This window comes from Bubalus bubalis, chromosome 12 (assembly GCF_019923935.1).
Source record: "Bubalus bubalis isolate 160015118507 breed Murrah chromosome 12, NDDB_SH_1, whole genome shotgun sequence".
Taxonomy (NCBI): domain Eukaryota; kingdom Metazoa; phylum Chordata; class Mammalia; order Artiodactyla; family Bovidae; genus Bubalus; species Bubalus bubalis.
The window spans coordinates 26,515,040-26,535,589 of NC_059168.1; the positions used below are offsets into that span (position 1 = coordinate 26,515,040).

At 38.8% G+C, this 20,550-nt stretch overlaps 1 protein-coding gene across 3 annotated transcripts in view; it reads left to right on the plus strand.

Moving 5' to 3' along the window:
* CAMKMT (calmodulin-lysine N-methyltransferase) overlaps nucleotides 1-20,550 on the plus strand; it is a 411,076-nt gene that overhangs the window by 238,769 nt on the left and 151,757 nt on the right. The window lies entirely within an intron of this gene.

Consider the following 20,550-nt stretch of genomic DNA (forward strand, 5'->3'; position numbering starts at 1 on the left):
ATAATTTCTTAAAGTATCCTCAATGATGTTTATATCTTACTTGAATAGTTTATAAAATATAACCTCTTCTAATGAGATTATAGGAGAAGGCAATGGCACCCCACTCCAGTACTCTTGCCTGGAAAATCTCATGGATGGAGGAGCCTGGAAGGCTGCAGTCCATGGGGTCGCTGAGGGTCGGACACGACTGAGCGACTTCACTTTCACTTTTCACTTTCATGCATTGGAGAAGGAAACGGCAACCCACTCCAGTGTTCTTGCCTGGAGAATCCCAGGGATGGGGAAGCCTGGTGGGCTGCCATCTATGGGGTCACACAGAGTCGGACACGACTGAAGTGTCTTAGCAATAGCAATGAGATTATGGATTGCATTGCTGCTCCTTAATCTATTGCCTACAAGGTAAGATGAAAGTAGTGGAGTATTTTAATTTGTAAGATGTAGAAGTGTGCCAGAGGATGTGGGATATTACCTTGTATTTGAATAATGGCCCTCATTGAAATCATTTTCATCTCCAAATGAAAGTCAAGTCCTACCTATAGAAATACTGTTTCACTGATAATTTATGGATACTGTTAAATGCTCTCTAAATTGTTAAGCAGAATGCTATCTTCTTCATGGGATCTTTCCAACTCAGGGATTGAAATTGCGTCTCTAGTTTTGGCAGGCAGATTCTTTACCACTGAGCCACCAGGGAAGCCCAGTGATCTAAAATGGGAGATACTAAATTAAAATTAACCTAATCCCATTCATTATAAGATACTTATGGAATGCAACAATAATTTTTTGGATTAAAATTCAAGTCAGCAAGTACTTATGTTATCTATTTATAAAGCATGGGCTTTCCAGGTGGCGCTAGTGATAAAGAACCCACCTACCAATGCAGGAGACGTAAGAGACTCAGGTTGGATCCCTGGGTGAGGAAGATCCCCTGCAGGGGGACATGGCAACCCACTCCAGTATTCTTGCCTGGAAAATCCCATTGACAGAGGAGCCTGGTGCGCTATAGTCCCTAGGATTGCAAAGAGTCAGGCACGACTGAAATGACTTTGCACACATGCATACATAAAGCATAGTATTCAGTTCTTTAAGTCTATAGAAGATAAACAAGATGGAGTTCCTGGAGGTGCTGTGGTCTAAAGTAGGAAATTGGATATCTGCATGAAATAATTTTAAAAAACAGTGAAAAGGCTTGTTGATTAAACCAAAGCAGTTTTAGTGTCCAGCTTTTTTAAAGGAGAAAAAATTATACCTCCTATCAGCCAGACAGGTTAATTTTGACACTTTTAAAGATTCTGTGCTAGATGAAATCACTGAACACTCAATTAGTCACCACATAGGATAGCGTGAAGCACTGAGTAGTCACTCTCTTGGCTTTGCAAAGATCAAATTGTACCAGATCAATTTAATTTCCTTCTTCAAGAGATTGACAGTTTTTACAGACATTTAAGAAGCAGGATATGTAATTTATCTGAACTTCAGAAGGGATTTTGATTCAGTCATACCTGACATTTTAGCACTAACTCCAAGGATGTGGTCCAGTCCAGACTGTATTCCTATAGTAAGGAGCCCACCTCACTGATAAGCCACAGTTGAAAATGGTCACCAGGGGTTCAGTATCAACAATAAATCTGTTCCAAGGAAAACTCTAATACAAGTGCTTTGAAAAGTTGTTTTAGTTGAAATGCAATAATCTTAAACCATTATAAAGGAACCAGTATGTACTCTATATAGGGCAATAGGACCAAGTTCAAAATAGTGTGCTGTGGGGATCATGAGCAGTATCAAAGATAGATGCAAAATAGGAGCAGTGTGGCCTTAAGTATGACAAAGACAAAATTGGGAGTCAGTAGTGGCAATGGCACCCCACTCCAGTGCTCTTGCCTGGAAAATCCCATGGACAGGGGCGCCTGGTGGGCTGCAGTCCATGGGGTCGCTAAGAGTCGGACACGACTGAACGACTTCACTTTGACTTTTCACTTTCATGCATTGGAGAAGGAAATGGCAACCCACTCCAGTGTTCTTGCCTGGAGAACCCCAGGGACGGGGGAGCCTGGTGGGCTGCCGTCTATGGGGTCACACAGAGTCGGACACAACTGACGCAACTTAGCCGCAGCAGCAGTGAAACCCAGTCTATATATCCCTGAGCAATTCTGTGTTGTTATTTATAAGCAACACATAATTTCAGAGTGTGTAAAAAGGGATATGATTTGCAAGCATAGGAGTCCAGAGTCATTACTCTGTAATAGATAGTTTAAGAGTTACAACTCTGGAGTTAGTTAGAGTTACAACTTTAGAGTTAGAGTTATAGCTTGCAGACTATTCTAATTGTATGCTGCAGGGAAGCTAGAGGGCCCGGAGTAAAACATTCTAAACGTGTAAGATGATAACGAGATGTTTTGTTGAAGTTCAGACTAGAGAACAGTGTGCGTGTGTGTGTGTGTGTGCACGCATGCATGCGCACGTGTGCACGCTCACTGGGTTGTGTCTGACTCTTTGCGACCCCGTGGACTGTAGTCTGCCAGGCTCCTCTGTCCATGGGATTTTTCAGGCAGAAATACTGGGGCAAGTTGCCGTTTCCCACTCCAGGAGATCTTTTCAACCCAGGGATCAAACCTTCATCTCTTGTGTCTCCTGCACTGGCAGGCGAATTCTTTTTTTTTTTTTCTTTATTGAAGGATTAATTGCTTTACAGAATTTTTTTGTTTTCTGTCAGACTTCGACGTGAATCAGCCATAGGCAAATTCTTTACCTCTGACTACCTGGGAAATCCATAGAGAAGAGAGACCACATTTCAAATTGTGCAGAGGTATTATTGCATTTCACAGTCATTTGTTGAGTAGCGACATTATGTCAGATTGTCAGGATAAGTTTATGAAGTGATTGTTTTATTTTAATTTTCACAGGGGATAATATAAAACAAATGCACTTAAATGTAGTGAGAATTCAGTTAGATAAAGGAAGAATTATTTTACTATTGAGGTCATTAAACACTGAAACATGTTATCAGAGAGTTTCTGAAATATTTTTCTTGGAATCTGTTTGGAAACAGAAGAGACAGGCTTCTGCCTAAGGTGGCATAGGTGTCCAGCGCTTTGGTTTAGTCCAGTGGTTCCAGAATCTGACAGTGTCAGGACTGCTTGGATAGAATTTTTTAGAAAACAGTCTACTGAAGTATAATTGACCTACTATAAATTACACATATTTCAATCATATAATCTGATATTTTGACTTATGTATGTACCCATGGTACTATCACCACATTCAAGATAATAAACATATTCATCATCACCAAAGGTTTTTTCATGCCCTTATGTAGTTCTTCTTCCCAGCCCTCTATGGGCAACCCTTATCTACTTTCTGTCCCTAGAGATTATTAATTTGCATTGTCTAGAATTTTATGTACACGGAATCAAACAGTTTGTCCTCTTTTTCACCTGGCTTTCACTCGGTATATTTATTTTGAACTTTATCCATGTTGTAATGTGTTTCAATAGGTCATTCCTTTTTATTGCTGAGTAGTATTCCATTGTATGTACACAGTTTATTTATCCATTTATTCATTGATGGACATTTGGGTTCTTTTCAGTTTGGGGTTATTACAAATAAAGCTGTTATGAACATTTATATATAAGCTTTTGATAAGACCTATTTTCTCATTTCTCTATTTTCTTATTTCTCTAGAATCATAGCATTATATGGTAATATTATGTGTTTAACTTTTAAAACAACTGTCAAATTGTTTTCCATGTGGTATTTCTGTTTTACACTCCCAGCAGCCATTGTGGGAGAGTTCAGCCAACACTTGAAATGATGAGGCTCTTTGATTTTAGACATCCTAATAGCTGTGTAGTGGTATCGCATTATGGTTTTTATTTAAACTTCCCAAATGGCCAAAGATGTTGAGGATCTTTTCCCGTGCCAATTTGCCATCTATGTATTTTCTTTGGCAAAGTTTTTTCTTTTTTTCCCTTACCACTTTCTAATATAGGTATTTGTCTTCTTATTGAGTTTTGAGAGTTCTTTGTGTATTATCAGTACAAGTCCTTTAGCAGATAGCTGATCTGCAGATATCTTCTCTCAGTCTGTAGTTTTGCCTTTTCATGTCTCTCAAAGAGCAGAAGTTTTTGATCTTGATGAAGTCCAACTCATCCTTTTTTTTTCCTTCTATGGATTGTCCTTTGTTCATGTCTAAGAACTCTTTGGCTGACCCAATGTTACAAATGTTTTCTCCTGTGTTGTATTTTTTTAAAGGTGTTCTGTTGCCTTTTTTTTTTTTAATTTATTAATTTATATGTTGGCTATGGTGGGTCTTCATTGCTGCACTTGGGCTTTCTCTAGTTGTGGCAAGTGGGGGCCACTCTTTGTTGAGCTGTGTGGGCTTTTCACCGCAGTAGCTTATTTCATTGTGGAGCACAGACTCTAGGCACAGAGGGCTCAGTAGTTTTTGGCACCCAGGCTTAGTTGCTTCTTGACAAAGAGTATCTTCTGAGACCAGGGATTGAACTGGCGTCCCTTGCATTGCAAGGCAGGCTCTTAACTGTGGACCGCCAGGGAAGCTCTCTCGTATGTTTTCTTATAAAAGTTTTATGGTTCGAGTTTTATAGCGGGTCTTTATCCATTCTGAGTAATTTTTTTATATGGTATGAGGTATGGATCAATGTTCTTATTTTACATATGGATGTTTGTTTTTCTAGCATTAGTTGTTGAAAAGACTATTCTTTTTCCACTGAAATGTCATTGAACCTGTGTCAAAAATCAGTTGTTCATGTATGTATAGGTCTATTTCTGGGTTCTCTACTGAGTTTTGTTGGTATATTTGTTAAAGGGTGTTCTGAGACCTAATTTCCAAACTGTGGAGGGAGGATTTTCTCCCCACACAACCAAGAAATGCTCAGGATACCAGCCGGGAGTCCTACAATTCAACTCAATTCTCACCCTGTATCCCCAGAAGGAGCCGCAGATCCTACAAGGAAAAAGTTCATTCTACTAGACCACTCTCCATTTCAGATGCCAATTATAGACCCAGGTTGTTACCTGTGCTTCTGAACAACTGGCTACAAATCAGAAGTTCCCATGACCCCTTCTTTGAGTTTGGTTCTTTTTTCTAGAGTGACTCACAGGACTCAGTAAACCCATTTACTCACTGGGTTACTGGCTTATTACAAAAGGATACAGAGGAACATCCAGATGGAAGAGATACATAGGGCAAGGTGTGTGAGAAGGGTGCAGAACGTCCATGCTCTCTGAGAATGCTACTCCACCTGAATCTCCATGAGCTCACCAACCCAGAAATTCTTAATACTGTATCCTTTTGGATTTTTATAGAGGCTTCATTATGTAGGCAGGATTGATAAAGCATCAGCTATTGGTGATTGATTTACCCTCCAGCTCCTCTTCTTCCCCAGAGGTCAAGATGTGGAACTGAAAGTTCCAACCCTCCAATCACATGGTTGGTTGCAACCGGGCCCCATCCTTAGGTGACCTGAAAGCATTCCAGGAGTTACCACATTATCATAATAAATGACACTTTTTTTCCTCACCACTTAGGAAATACTTAGGGTTTTAGAACCTCTAGTATAGTGCTGCTGCTGCTGCTGCTGCTAAGTTTCTTCAGTCGTGTCTGACTCTGTGCGACCCCATAGACGGCAGCCCATGAGGCTCCCCTGTCCCTGGGATTCTCCAGGCAAGAACACTGGAGTGGATTGCCATTTCCTTCTCCAGTGCATGAAAGTGAAAAGTGAAAGTGAAGTCGCTCAGTCGTATCCGAGTCTTAGCGACCCCATGGACTGCGGCCCACCAGGCTCCTCCATCCATGGGATTTTCCAGGCAAGAGTGCTGGAGTGGGGTGCCATTGCCTTCTCCGAGTATAGTGCTAGAAACAGGAATTAAGACCAAATATATTTTCTTGTTATAAATCACAATATTATATTTGTCTTTGTATTGAAACCACACTCTCTTATTACTGTATTATTATATTAAGTCTTAAAATCAGGTAATATCAGTTTTTCAAACTTGATCTTCTTTCTCAAAGATATTTTGGTTATTCTAGATCTTTTGCATTTTCATATGAATTTTAGAATCAGCTTGTCAACTTTTATTTGACTACCAGGATTTTGATTGAGATTGCATTGAGTCAACAGATAAATTTGAGGGTAGTAGACCTCTCAACAATATTAAGTCTTCTATTAAGTCTTCTAATCCATGGACATGGTATATTCTTCCATTAATTTAATTTTTAAGTTTCTTTCAGCAATATTTTGTGATTTTCAGTATACTAATCTTACACATCTTCTGTCAGATTTATCCCTAAGAATTTCATGTTTTTAATGCTATTGTAAATTTTATTTTCAAATTTTAATATCTAATAGTTTGTTGCTGGTGTATAGAAATGTAGTTAACTTTGTGTATTGATCTTGTATCTTGCAATCTTACTAAACTTACTTATTAGCTGTAATGACTTTTGGGTAAAATTTTCTTTGTAGACAATCATGTTGTGTGCTACAGTGACAATTTTACACATTCCGTTCCCATCTAGATACCTTTTATTTCTTTTTCTTCCCATGCTTCACTGACTGGAACCTCTAGTACAGTGTTGTATAGAAGTGGTAACAGGTTATCTTTGTTTTGTGAGGGACATTGGTTTCTAGTTTTCTCATAATATCTTTGATTTTTGTATCAGGGTTTAATGTCCTTATAAAATGAGTTAGGCAACATTAAGGAGAAAGGGACAACAGAGGATGAGTTGGTTGAATGACATCACAGACTCAATGGACATGAGTTTGACCAAGCTCCTGGAGTTGGCGATGGACAGGGAAGCCTGGTGTGCTGCAGTCCAAGGGGTTGCAAAAAGTCGGACGTGACTGAGCGAATGAACTGAAATGAACTAAATATTCTTTTTTAGTTTTGTGAAATAATTTGAAAGAATTGGTATTATTTTCTCAATTTTGGTGGAATTTAGCAGTGACACCATCTGGGCCTACTAAAGCTCATTCTGTGCGTGAGTCCAGAAATCTCTTTGTAACAAGTTCCCCGTGTGATGCTGCAGAACCGCTGATCTGATAAAACGTGATCTCTTAAAGTCCAAGCCAACCATCAGCCAAACAGTCAGGGATGTGGCAGTTCTCAAGAGGCAAACAGATCATCATCAGCCAGTGGCTTTCATCTCTGAACTGTGCTTGCATCATCATGGAGCTGCATCACTAAACTTTGGAACTCCCTCCCCAGAAAATCCCAGGTCTGTCAGGAGGTCATTCTGACAGAATTGTGAGAATTGTAAAACCTCTAAAGTTTATTTGGTAATTAGAATCATGCATATAGATTCCTTTCTGTTTTATGACCAATAGAAAATTGAACATTTGCTTCAATATGCCATGAAATCAAACTTTTTAGAGAAGATTATGTTTTATAAGGAAAATGAGTTGTCCTATGACATGCTACTGATTAGATCTTCACTCTGTTCAAGTTTGGAATGATTAAAATCCTCTTCAATAATTGTGAATTTTCCCCTGATAAAAGTCACCTTTGAGGTTATTATGCAGTAGATTCAAGTTCGTAATTTTATTAATATTTTTATTACTAATTTTATTACTAACCTGTGCTTCCTCCAGGAAGCACAAATTCCTAAGTACATATTAATTGACTACTTGATCTATTTGTAGCGCATTTGATGAACTGTTTTCACAGATGCCATGACTGTTTTCACAAATCTCCGGCTTTTATACATACTGGTTAACTACTTTGTGACTAAATTTTAATCCTTCGAAAGTGAAAGTTGCTCAGTCATGTCCGACTCTTTGCAACCCCATGGACTATACAGTCCATGGAATTCTCCAGGCCAGAATACTGGAGTGGGTAGCCTTGCCCTTCTCCAGGGGATCTTCCCAATCCAGGGATTGAACCCAGGTCTCCCACATTGCAGGCGGATTCTTTACCCGCTGAGCCACCAGGGAAAGTGGTACTAATTTGTGAACAATGGCTTGCATTAACTACTTACAGTAGAAACAGTGGCTGAGTTTATTTTTCTGGGCTCCAAAGTCACTGCAGATGGTGATTGCAGCCATGAAATTAAAAGACACTTACTCCTTGGAAGAAAAGTTATGACCAACCTAGACAGCATGTTAAAAAGCAGAGACATTACTTTGTCAACAAAGGTCTGTCTAGTCAAGGCTATGGTTTTTCCAGTGGTCATGTATGGATGCGAGAGTTGGACCTAAAGAAAGCTGAGCACCGAAGAATTGATGCTTTTGAGCTGTGGTGTTGGAGAAGACTCTTGAGAGTCCCTTGGACTGCAAGGAGATCCAACCAGTCCATCCTAAAGGAGATCAGTCCTGGGTGTTCATTGGAAGGACTGATGTTGAAGCTGAAACTCCAGTACTTTGGCCATCTGATGTGAAGAGCTGACTCATTTGAAAAGACTCTGATGCTGGGAAGTATTGAAGGCAGGAGGAGAAGGGGACAACAGAGGATGAGATGGTTGGATGGCATCACCAAGTCAATGGACATGGGTTTGGGTAAACTCCAGGAGTTGGTGATGGACAGGGATGCCTGGCATGCTGCGGTTCATGGGGTCACAAAGAGTCGGACACGACTGAGCAACTGAACTGAACTACTTACATACTTCTATTTTGGGTGACTAAGTATAAAATCATTTAAAAAATCTTATGTCCATAATTCTTTATGGTGAATCCATAATCAGTAATATTCACCAGCCAGTGATTTTGTTGTTGTTCAGTCACTTAGTCATGTCCAACTCTTTGTGACCTCATGGGCTGCAGCACTCCAGGTTTCCTTATCCTTCACAATCTCCCAGAGCTTGCTCAAACTCATGTCCATTGAGCCGGTGATGAGTTCCAACCATCTCATCCTCTGCTGTCCCCTTCACCTTCTGCCTTCAATCTTTCCCAGCATCAGGGTCTTTTCTGATGAGTCAGATCTCCTTGCAGTCCAAGGGACTCTCAAGAGTCTTCTCCAACACCACAGTTCAAAAGCATCAGTTCTTCAGTACTCAGTCTTCTTCATTGTCCAATTCTCACATCCAAACATGACAACCGGAAAACTATAGCTTTGACTATATGGAGCTTTCTCAGCAAAGTAATGTCTCTGCTTTTTAATACACTGTCTAGGTTTGTCATAGCTTTTATTCCAAGGAGCAAGCATCTTTTAATTTCATGCCTGCAGTCACCACCTGCAGTGATTTTGGAGCCCAAGAAAATAAAATCTGTCACTTTTTCCATTGTTTCCCCATCTATTTGCCATGAGGTGATGGGACTAGATGCCATGATCTTCATTTTTTGAATGTTGAGTTTTAAGTCAGCTTTTTCACTCTCCTCTTTCACCTTCATCAAGAGGCTCTTTAGTTCCTCTTTGCTTTCTGCCAAAAGGGTGGTATCATCTGCATGTCTGAGGTTATTGATATTTCTCCTGGAAATCTTGATTCCTGGTTGTGCTTCATCCAGCCCAGCATTTCGCATGATGTACTCTGCATATAAGTTAAATAAGCAGGGTGACAATATACAGCCCTGATGTACTACTTTCCTAGTTTGGAACTAGTTCATGTTCCATGTCTGGTTCTAACCATTTCTTCTTGACCTGCATATAGATTTCTCAGGAGACAGGTAAGGTGGTCTGGTACTCCTACTCTTTAAGAATTTTCCACAGTTGATTGTGATCCACATAGTCAAAAGCTTTGTGTAGTCAATGAAGCAGAAGTAGATGTTTTCTGAAATTATCTTGTTTTTTCTGTGACCCAGCGGATGTTGGTAATTTGATCTCTGGTTCCTCTGCCTTTTCTAAATCCAGCTTGAACATCTGGAAGTTCTTGGTTCACATACTTGGAGAAATTTGAGCATTACTTTGCTAACCTGTGAAATGAGTGCAATTGTGTGGTAGTTTGACATTCTTTGGGATTGCCCTTCTTTGGGACTGGAATGAAATTGACCTTTTCCAGTCCTGTGGCCACTGCTGAGTTTTCCAAATTTGCTGGCATGTTGTTGAGTGCAAGACTCTAACAGGATCATCTTTTAGGATTTGAAGTAGCTCAGCTGGAATTCCATTACCTCCGCTAGCTTTATTTGTGGTGATGCTTCCTAAGGCCCACTTGCCTTCACACTCCAGGATGTCTGGCTGTAGATGAGTGATCACACTATCATGGTTATCTGGGTCATTGAGATCTCTTTTGCATATTTCTTCTGTGTTTTCTTGCCACCTCTTCTTAATATCTTCTTCTGTTAGGTCCATACTACTTCTGTCCTTTATTGTGCACATCTTTGCATGAAATGTTCCCTTGGTATCTCTTAGTTTTCTTGAAGAAATCTCTAGTCTTTCCCATTCTTGTTTTCCCCTATTTCTTTGCCTTGATAACTTAGGAAGGCTTTCTTAACTCTCCTTGCTATTCTTTGGAACTCTCTTTTTCTTGGGGATGGTTTAGAGTCCAAAATACAGGTACTTGGGTGCAGTCTCAAAAACTACAGAATGATCTCTGTTTGTTTCTAAAGCAAACCATTCAATATTACAGTAATCCAAGTCTATGCCCTAACCACTAATGCTGAAGAAGCTGAAATTGAATGATTCTATGAAGACCTATATGACCTTCTATGCTGCTAAGTCGCTTCAGTCATGTCTGACTCTGTGCGACCCCATAGACAGCAGCCCACCAGGCTCCCCCGTCCCTGGGATTCCCCAGGCAAGAACACTAGAGTGGGTTGCCATTTCCTTCTCCAATGCATGAAAGTGAAAAGTGAAAGTGAAGTCACTCAGTCATGTCCGACTCTTAGCGACCCCATGGACTGCAGCCCACCAGGCTCCTCTGTCCATGGGACTCTCCAGGCAAGAGTACTGGAGTCGGGTGCCATTGCCTTCTCCAATGACCTTCTATAACTAGCACTAAAAAAAGATGTCCTTTTCATCATAGGGGACTGGGATGCAAAAGTAAGAAGTCAAGAGACACCTGGAGTAACAGACAAGTTTGGCCTTGGAATACAAAATGAAGCAGGGCAAAGGCTAACAGAGTTTTGCCAAGAGAACACGTTGGTCATAGCAAACACCCTCTTCCAACAACACAAGAGACAACTCTACACATGGACATCAGCACATGGTCATTACCAAAATCAGATTGATTATATTCTTTGCAGCCAAAGATGGAGAAGCTCTATACAGTCAGCAAAACAAGACTGGGAGCTGAGTGTGGCTCAGATCATGAACTCCTTATTGGAAAATTCAGACTTAAATTGAAGAAAATAGGGAAAACCACTAGGCAATTCAGATATGACCTAAATCAAATCCCTTATGATTGTACAGTGGAAGTGGCAAATAGGTTCAAGGGATTAGCTCTGATAAGCAGAATGCCTGAAGAACTATGGATGGAGGTTTTTAACATTGTACAGGAGGTGGTGATCAAAACCATCCCCAAGAGAAAGAAAAGGCAGTGATATCAGCACCTTATATAGGAAATGTCACTTTCTGGGCTCTTTGTTAATCCTAATTTATGTGATGACTTAGACAGTAAAGAATCTGCCTGTAATACAGGAGACATGGGCTTGATCCCTTGGTTGGGAAGATCCCTAGGAGAAGGAAATGGCAACCCACTCCAGTATTCTTGCCTGGAGAGTTCCATGGACAGCAGAGCCCAACGGGCTACAGTCCATGGGGTTGCAACAGTCAGACACAACTGAGCCACTTTCACTTTCAGGAAACGGGAATACAACTTTATGTGATATATTGTGTATGAGTAAATGCATTATATTCCCTCTAGCTCAGAGAATCTTAACCATTTTTGTACCATGAGCTCCTTTGATACCTGGTGATGCTTATGGATGTTTTCTCAAAATAATTTTTCAAATGTATTAATAAAATTATAGAAATACAAAGAAACCAATTACATTGAAATACAGCTATCAAAATATGTTTAAAACACAATTGTGATACAGTAATGTATGTGCTTCCTTATTAATACAATTAAATAATAAGATCTAGGTACAGCTTTAATAACTATTGTTATTATTGTAATTTTTTATTAAGAATGAGCTACTGAATGGCATTTTGAAATAACTGCAACAACTATAACATTACATGAAAATATTATTCATAGCCTACTTTGTAATAGAAGAAAATGCTAAAAAGTTTAGTAAAATTATGGATTTTTTTTCCTTCCAAGTTCATGGACACCCTGGTTCTTTCCCTGTATCCTGAGAACCCCTGCTGACCTTTCATTTTTAATGGAAACTTAGTTTTGAATCAAAATCCAGGTTACCCAGAAAGAAATTACAAAGAAATAGAGGAGAAAAAAATGAAGGTCCAGTTTCCCTGTGGAACTGGTGAAAGGCTTTATTAAATATTTTGATATACAGCTTTATTAAACATTTGATATACATTTCATTATATCCTGCTGAAATTAGCATTGTCCTCTTCAATGAACTACTAATGAACAGCCTGAGAAGAATAACTTAATCATACAGCACTTTTAATCTGTAAAACCTATTTAGAATGGTGGCAGAAAATAGAAATATAATGATACAAAGGAGTGTTTATATGCCAAAATGAAATCTCAATTCAAAAGAACCTAATGGGAACAAGCCTGGGACTCTTAAAATCAGAAGTTCGTTAGGACTGGTCTTGGAAACTTCCTTATTGAAGGCCCTGAGTGGTAGGTGATGAGAAGGTATAAGAAAGCAAAAAGAAGGAATGAAGTTATGTTTTCAAAGTATGAGGTTCACAGGAATTATATCCTGTTGCAGGTGTTCAGTACATATACCAGACCTCCTATTTGCAAGTTGCTAACTGGCTTTGCATGATTAGATTGAGTAATTGCACATGTCGGTAAAAAGTCCTAATTACCTAAGAAAAATGTATGCATTTTGTCTTGGTAGGATTCATCCATTTAGCATGTCTTTTAAATTGTCACAAATTATAAATTTGATAGCACTGGGGAGGTAAAAATCCTATATTTTCTATGGATCCTGACGCTTGTGGGTATCATTGTTTACTAAACAGCTTTAATATTTAAGTGGAAAAAACACTAGTGAGAATTGCCTAGCCATGAGAAACTTCAGGACTTTGTTAGAAATTTCTGTTGTCTTCCATTTCTTAAACGTTGTGACAATAACTCATAATTTACTTACTAAGTGAAAGTTACTAGTTACTAAGTGAAAGTAACACTTCATAATACTTGGCAGCTTTCAAAACTAGGTATAGCTGTCCTTGTGTGAAGGGTTCCAATAATACTGTTGTAAGATTTTTTGCTGACCATCTGACAGTTCTCAGGAACCCCTCTCTCTCAACATTTTATAGCTACTGCACCAGTTACAGCTAATCCTTTCAATGAATGAGCTGGAAAATGTAGATACATCAATATCATATTCTTTTAGAGCCCATTTAATCCATGCCCTATTATTATTTCGTTTAATAGGGCCATTATCTTCTGTGGAAATGAAAAGTAATTTGTCAGAATCATTTCTTAAACTTTAAAGATCAATCTATGTAAATTTTTTTAAAATAAAAGAAATGATAATTTTTTTTTTCTTTTTAAAGAATCTCAGATACATTCATTAAAAATCTCAGAAATGGGAATTTAGGCTTAGATTCCACACTCATTTTTGGTCTTATTTTTCAATCTGGATTCTCAAATGTCGAGTATAATAAGCAAGCTTGGGATGATTGACTGTCTACCTGAGAAAGAGTTTGTATGAATGGTGGAGTTGATACCTCATGGAGGTCAATGAAAGAACTTACATATTTCTTTCATAGTTTGCTTTAAGAAGCTAGGAAGAGATTCATCCCAGTATAGGAATTTTATGAATTTTCCTTCAAAAACAATTTGGTACTCTGTGGACTTTGAATAACTAATAGTTTTTAAATACCTTTTTTGATGATTTATGAATAAGAGTCATGGAAAGTGCCCAGTGTTTTCATTTTAACCTAGGTTTTGCTTCACAGAAGAACTCCTGTTGGTTGAAGAGTTTTATTAGAAAGACTGTTACTTATTTCCATGGATGTACACCAAGTTGCTCAGTCATGTACGACTCTTTGCAAACCTGTGGTCTGTAGCCTGCCAGGTTCCTCTGTCCGTGGGATTCTCTCCAGGCAAGAATATTTGAGTGGATTGCCATGCCCTCCTCCAGGGGATCTTCCAACCCCGGAATTAACCTGATTTGCTTGTGTCTCCTGAATTGGCAAGCAGGTTCTTTACCACTGGCACCACCTGGGAAGCCCTACTTATTTCCATATTCTTAATCAAAAAGAAAAAAAAAAGGTATTGATCCTTTTTTTCAGATTCAGAGTTTAAAACTCTATTCAAAATATCTCTTTCCTCAGCTTCTTCATCACACTGCTTACCACCACCATCACAGGACCAAGTTTTTAACAAAAAACCCTTTCTTCCCCAATGTTTTTCACTTTCGAATTTAGGTACCTTAACTTGAGCCAGTTTTTCTCACATACACACCTGCCCACACATTTACACAAACTCTTCCTAGGTTGTAGGTTGAAATTGATTTGTTATTCCCTGAGTTTTTTTGGTATGAAAATTAATTTTCAAGATTTCTTAGAGAGTTTTATGGCTTCCCTGGTAGCTCAGCTGGTAAAGAATCAGCCTGCAATGCAGGAGACCCCAGTTTGATTCCTTGGTTGGGAAGATCCGCTGAAGAAGGAATAGGCTACCTACTCCAGTGTTCTTGGGCTTCCCTGGTGGCTCAACTGGTAAAGAATCTGCCTGCAATGTGGGTGACCTGGGTTTGATCCCTCGGTTGAGAAGATCCCCTTGCAGAAGGGAAAGGCTACCAACTCCAGTATCCTAGCCTGGGGAAATCCATGGACTATAAAGTCCATGGGGTCGCAAAGAGTGGGGCACGACTGAGCGACTTCACTTTCACTCTCCCCTTTCTAGGGGATAGGCTGGGTTAATTACTTGACATCTAATAAGTGTTCAGTAAACAATTACTTAGTGACTACCACTGAATTTCAGAGGAGAGCTGAGTTAAAGTCCTCTCATCTAAGGGTTTTGTTAAAGAGATGGGACACAATTTGAGCCTTGATTTAGAAGTACAGTTTAGATAAACTAAGGGAAAGTATATAGATTCATGTAGAGAGTCATTTTCTTTTAAATTCATTTTACTTTTTACTCTTCAAAAATTTTATGCTTAGAAATTACCTTCTTGTTTATCATGAGCACAATGCTATATTATCTGCTGAAATATTTGCTTACAGAGCCTGTAACTAGGATTGCCAAAGTGCTTCTTTCAATACCACATTTTTATTTCTGACCATCTTTAATACTATAAAGTATGACTGGAAGGGAAAGAATCAATTTTCTCAAATTCAGAAACTCTTATCTACAGACCCCATGTAGTAGAAGAATTCAGAGTTGGAAGATTTACAACATATTGGGGAAAATAGATTTGGGGATTTTGTGGTCACCAGCAAATCTGAGAGCTCATCTAAAAAAATTTTTTTTATATTTACTAAAATAAAATATTTATTCAGCACTTAAATACACTTATTAATATAGTTTTATAATAAGATTCTAAAGAATTAAGTTCTGAAGAATTAAAACAGTAAATTTTTCAGGCTCTCCATCATCCTTGATTTTGACTCTATGCTTATGAATTCAGTTTGCTTTTGTTGCAGAGAATGCTTGTGCTAAATGCTGGTGTTTAGTTTTTTGGTTTTTTTTTTCCCTCAATGTAAAAGTATTAATACTCCAGCAAATTTCATGATACAAGGTTGTTGACTTCCACTATCTAATTCCCACCATGGTCCCAGAAAACTGGACATGTAAGCTACTTACGGCTCATTTTATTTAACCAAGCAGAACAAGTATTTCTTTTCTCCATTTCAGTATGAGTGTTAGATTGCCTTAGTTCCCACTGAGTGTCTTTACCCCTCGATAAACTTAGTTTCCTCAGCCTAAAAGATGAGGCTGCAATTCCAAGGTCTTTATATACTTCTTAGTTCCTGTCTCTCTCCCAAGAGATTCATGATAATAATTTTCTACTCTCTATTTCCCTTTTCTTTTTCTAACCTCCAGTTCCTTCCTTCCTTAGTTATTTGAGGGATAAGGAATATAACAGTCTTGAGGATGAAGAAGCCATCATTGAAAGTAAGTTTCACTTAAGGGAAACTCAAAGTTGAGAATGGCGATCATATTATAGCACATGAACATACTTATCATACATGTGAGTGTTCCATTCTTCATACTTATCATCTTAGCTCAACTCTGCTCCCATTGGTCAAAGCATTTTTGCTATGGTCTTTCCAAACTATAGTGTGTTCTCTTGAATATACTTGGTGATTGGCAATTCTTTTTTCTTGAGGGTTTGTTTCAGAAGAGGTATAGATTATTTATGATCATTTTTAGTGATTTAAGTGGATGGAATCCTTCTGGGTGACGTGTCTCCACACACACACACACATTTTATTACATGGAAATACAATTATATATATACAATGTAATTAATATATGGTCTATCATTGAAAAGCCATAGTTTCCTAAGGTGTTCATGGTGTTTGTTTAGGCAAAACACTTTAGTATGTTAAGACTCAAACTGAAAGAGGCTTCAGTTCAGTTCAGTTCAGTCGCTCAGTCATGTCCGACTCTTTGTGACCCCATGAATCGCAGCACACTAGGCCTCCCTGTCCATTACCAACTCCCGGAGTTCACCCAGACTCACGTCCATCGAGTCAGTGATGCCATCCAGCCATATCATCCTCTGTTGTCCCCTTCTCCTCCTGCCCCCAATCCCTCCCAGCATCAGAGTCTTTTCCAATGAGTCAACTCTTCGCATGAGGTGGCCAAAGTACTGGAGTTTCAGCCTCAGCATCATTCCCTCCAAAGAAATCCCAGGGCTGATCTCTTTCAGAATGGACTGGTTGGATCTCCTTGCAGTCCAAGGGACTCTCAAGAGTTTTCTCCAACACCACAGTTCAAAAGCATCAATTCTTCAGCCCTCAGCTTTCTTCACAGTCCAACTCTCACATCCATACATGACCACTGGAAAAACCATAGCCTTGACTAGATGGACCTTTGTTGGCAAAGTAATGTCTCTGCTTTTCAATATGCTATCTAGGCTGGTCATAACTTTTCTTCCAAGGAGTAAGTGTCTTTTAATTTCATGGCTGCAATCACTATCTGCAGTGATTTTGGAGCCCCAAAAAACAAAGTCTGACACTGTTTCCACTGTTTCCCCATCCACTTCCCATGAAGTGATGGGACCAGATGCCATGATCTTCATTTTCTGAATGTTGAGCTTTAAGCCAACATTTTTACTCTCCTCTTTCACTTTCATCAAGAGGATTTTTAGTTCCTCTTCACTTTCCACCATAAGAGGCTTAGTGATCATTTATTATATACCCTGAGACAACTAAGACACAGAACAGTGGAATGAGTCATCTGAGGTCTCTTGGTCAGTGATTAAGAACTCTTGAGATATTGTTTTTTTCTTCTATGATCACACATCTTGTTTGTCCTAATTCCTTGATGTGAGAGTGAGTTCTTGTATAGAGTAGAGTTGTACTGAAAATGGGGTCTGGCAGCATGCTACTCAAAAGCCAATAAAGAGGAAAGGCTGGCAGAAAGGAAAGTTTGCTTTATTTAAGATGCCAACAGTTGGGAGCCAGGGATTTAAGGGAGGGGGAAGACTTCTGTCCAAAGGTTAACTCCCCCCACCCCAATGACAGCCAGTGGGCAAGAGCTTTTATAGGCGGACGGAGGGGGCTACATGGAGAAATGGCACAGTCAACTCTGACGTCATCTTGAAATTGGTCTGACCAGAGTCATCTTGATTGTTTTAAGAACAGATCATCTTCAGCTCCAGGATCAGTTTGTTCCCATTTATTTGAGGCCAGTTCTCGGAATTGTGGCAGCTTATGTCTTGACTACTCTCTGGGCATCATGTAGTTAACTTTTCCACCAGGTGTGGGTTTCAGCATAGATAGCTCACAGGATATGGCTCTGAATATTATCTCTAGCCCTGGAGAAGAAACTAAAGGTCCTTGACTTTGCTTACTGACTAAACTGTTGTTGTTTTGTCCTGTTGCCTTTGTGCCTCTCTTTTCTCAGTTCTTTGATTCAACTTATTCTTTGGCTAAAGACATGGTTTAGCAGTAAAGAATCCGCTTGCCAATGCAGGAGATGTGGGTTCAATCCCTGGGTCAGGAAGATCCCCTGGAGAAGGAAGTGGCAACCCACCCCAGTATTCTTGCCTGGAAATATCCCATGAGCAGAGGACCCTGGTGGGCTATAGTCCATGGAGTCACAAAGAGTTGGACACGACTGAGCAACTAAAACAAACAAAAGACAGATGGAGAACATGGCGGGAGAGGACCATAGGGTATTGTTCCATTTCACTGTCTTGTCCTATATATTCTTATGAAATTATAACGTCAGTGACAGAAAGCAGCCACTTTTATACATTGAACTTCTTTAAATTTTTTAATAGATTCTAATTCTGTTGATTTCTGAACTGAATTCTGTTGATAGATTTATAATCATCTATAGGTAAATTTTCCTTTTAATTGGAAAATTTAAAGGGAAGTAAGATAGCTCATAATCAGTCGAAGAATTTGAAGCAACATTCAACTAATAGTTCACATGAGTGTTGTTCAAGATGAACTACTTCAGAACATCAGTTAAATGTTTTTGTGTTTTAGCAGTATTTGGATCTACCTTTTAAAATATAAACTCAGTTGTCTACTGATTTCCAAAATCTAAACTTTTAAACCAGCCCCTAAAGTATTAGCCAAAAGTGATGTCCAATGCTAAAATAAACCATGAATCTAGAATACCTATTTTGTTAAGTGATTTGAAAGGAAAACAGATTGTTAGGAAATTAGATAATATGTGATCATTCCCAGAAACAGATTGGCTAAAAAAATTGCCTCTTGAAATGACCAATATCCTTTTCCATTTAAATAACCTAAGAGATCAGCTTCTCTAACATTTAGAGACTTAGATTCTATGATTCTCACTCAGCGTTGGAAGAGACTGTAGAGTGATGGTGTCTAAAGCCAGTCCACAGACTGGTACTGGGCTGTGACAGGCACTCTGTGTGAGCACTTTAGCCTCTCAGTAGTCAAAGGAAAAAGAGGAGGACAATGTGGTTAAGTTTGTCATAAAGCTAAATACATCTAGCTATTTATGGTTGAAATGTCATGTTTGAGATGGTAGTGATAATAGATCTTTGCTGTTATTGTTTTTATAATGTTCTTACTTATCAGAGTTGGAGGCCCCAGACTTAAAAAAAATTAAACTGTTTAGGAAATTGTAAAAGTCTGGGCATCATCGCCTTAAATATCATCCCATTTAATTGTCTACTCTTTGGCATGTAATGTACCTACTATAGGATTTCAGTTATTTAATAGAAGTGGAATAAATTACTTAGAAGGTTCTTAATATGGCCCTATTCATCACCCCCAAGATTCTGTGAAAGCCTTGTCTTCAGTTATTTTCAGCCATTTATTGAAGCTAATTCTAGGCAGTGATTTTCCCCCCCTCCCTTCTTCATGACTATGCTGACGCTTTCATTGAATTGCAGCCTGCTTCTATAGATTCTGAACTGTTTGTCAGTATTAGGAGCTCATAATTGTGATTTGTCACGCAGCACCTCTTACTGTTCTTATAACAGTTGTGTGGTTTAAAAAGTTATTTTGGTAGCAGTTCCTTTATCATCAGAGGGAACATTTTGCCTCAATAGGAAATTCATTCTGTGCAGACAAGCTGCAAATTCCCATGACATGGCAGGCTCATCTGTCAAAGAATATTTTTTATTCCCATTTACCTCTTTGATTACATTCAGAATGCCTCAGTAATGCTGATGAGATCATTCTACCTCTTAGAACATTTTCCTCATGTTTTCCATCATCTTCATATAACATAAAAAGGTTTAACTCATAGTAAAATGATAGCATGTCTCTGTTTTTCTCTTTGGGAAGTTATTTTGGGAAGGTAGGTTCATATATGAATCTTTAAAAATATTTTAAAAATTAGCAGTACCTTCATTTATTTCTTAACTGAACACCAAGTTGCATGTATCATTTACATATACCGTGGGTTCTATTAGTGAATGCCTTATACATGCAGAGAAAGTTCTGTTTATTAGCGAGTCTACCTATAATGTACTGAAAGAATAGGAAATACTATGAATTATTGGTACATTTGTTAGTGAAATGTGGTGTTTTATGTACCATAATGAGAACCAAAATAGGTAAATACTTGGCTATGTGATTTAAGAGCAGAAATATATAATTGATGCAATTAGATGCCTAATTGGCATTTTAAATGAAGTCTGTAGTTGTGCATATGTAAGTAAGTATAATTTGAAAATATTCTGAATCTTTATCCTCTATTTTTCTTGGAATTACAGTGCATGTGTGCTAAGTCACTTGAGTCTTGTCTAGCTCTTTGCAACACTGTGAACTGTAGCTCACCAGACTCCTCTGTCCATGGGACTCTCCAGGCAAGAATACTGGAGTGGGTTGCCATGCCCTCTTCCAGGGAATTTTCCCAACCCAAGGAAGGAACCCACATCTCTTATATCCCCTGTACTGGCAGGTGGGTTCTTT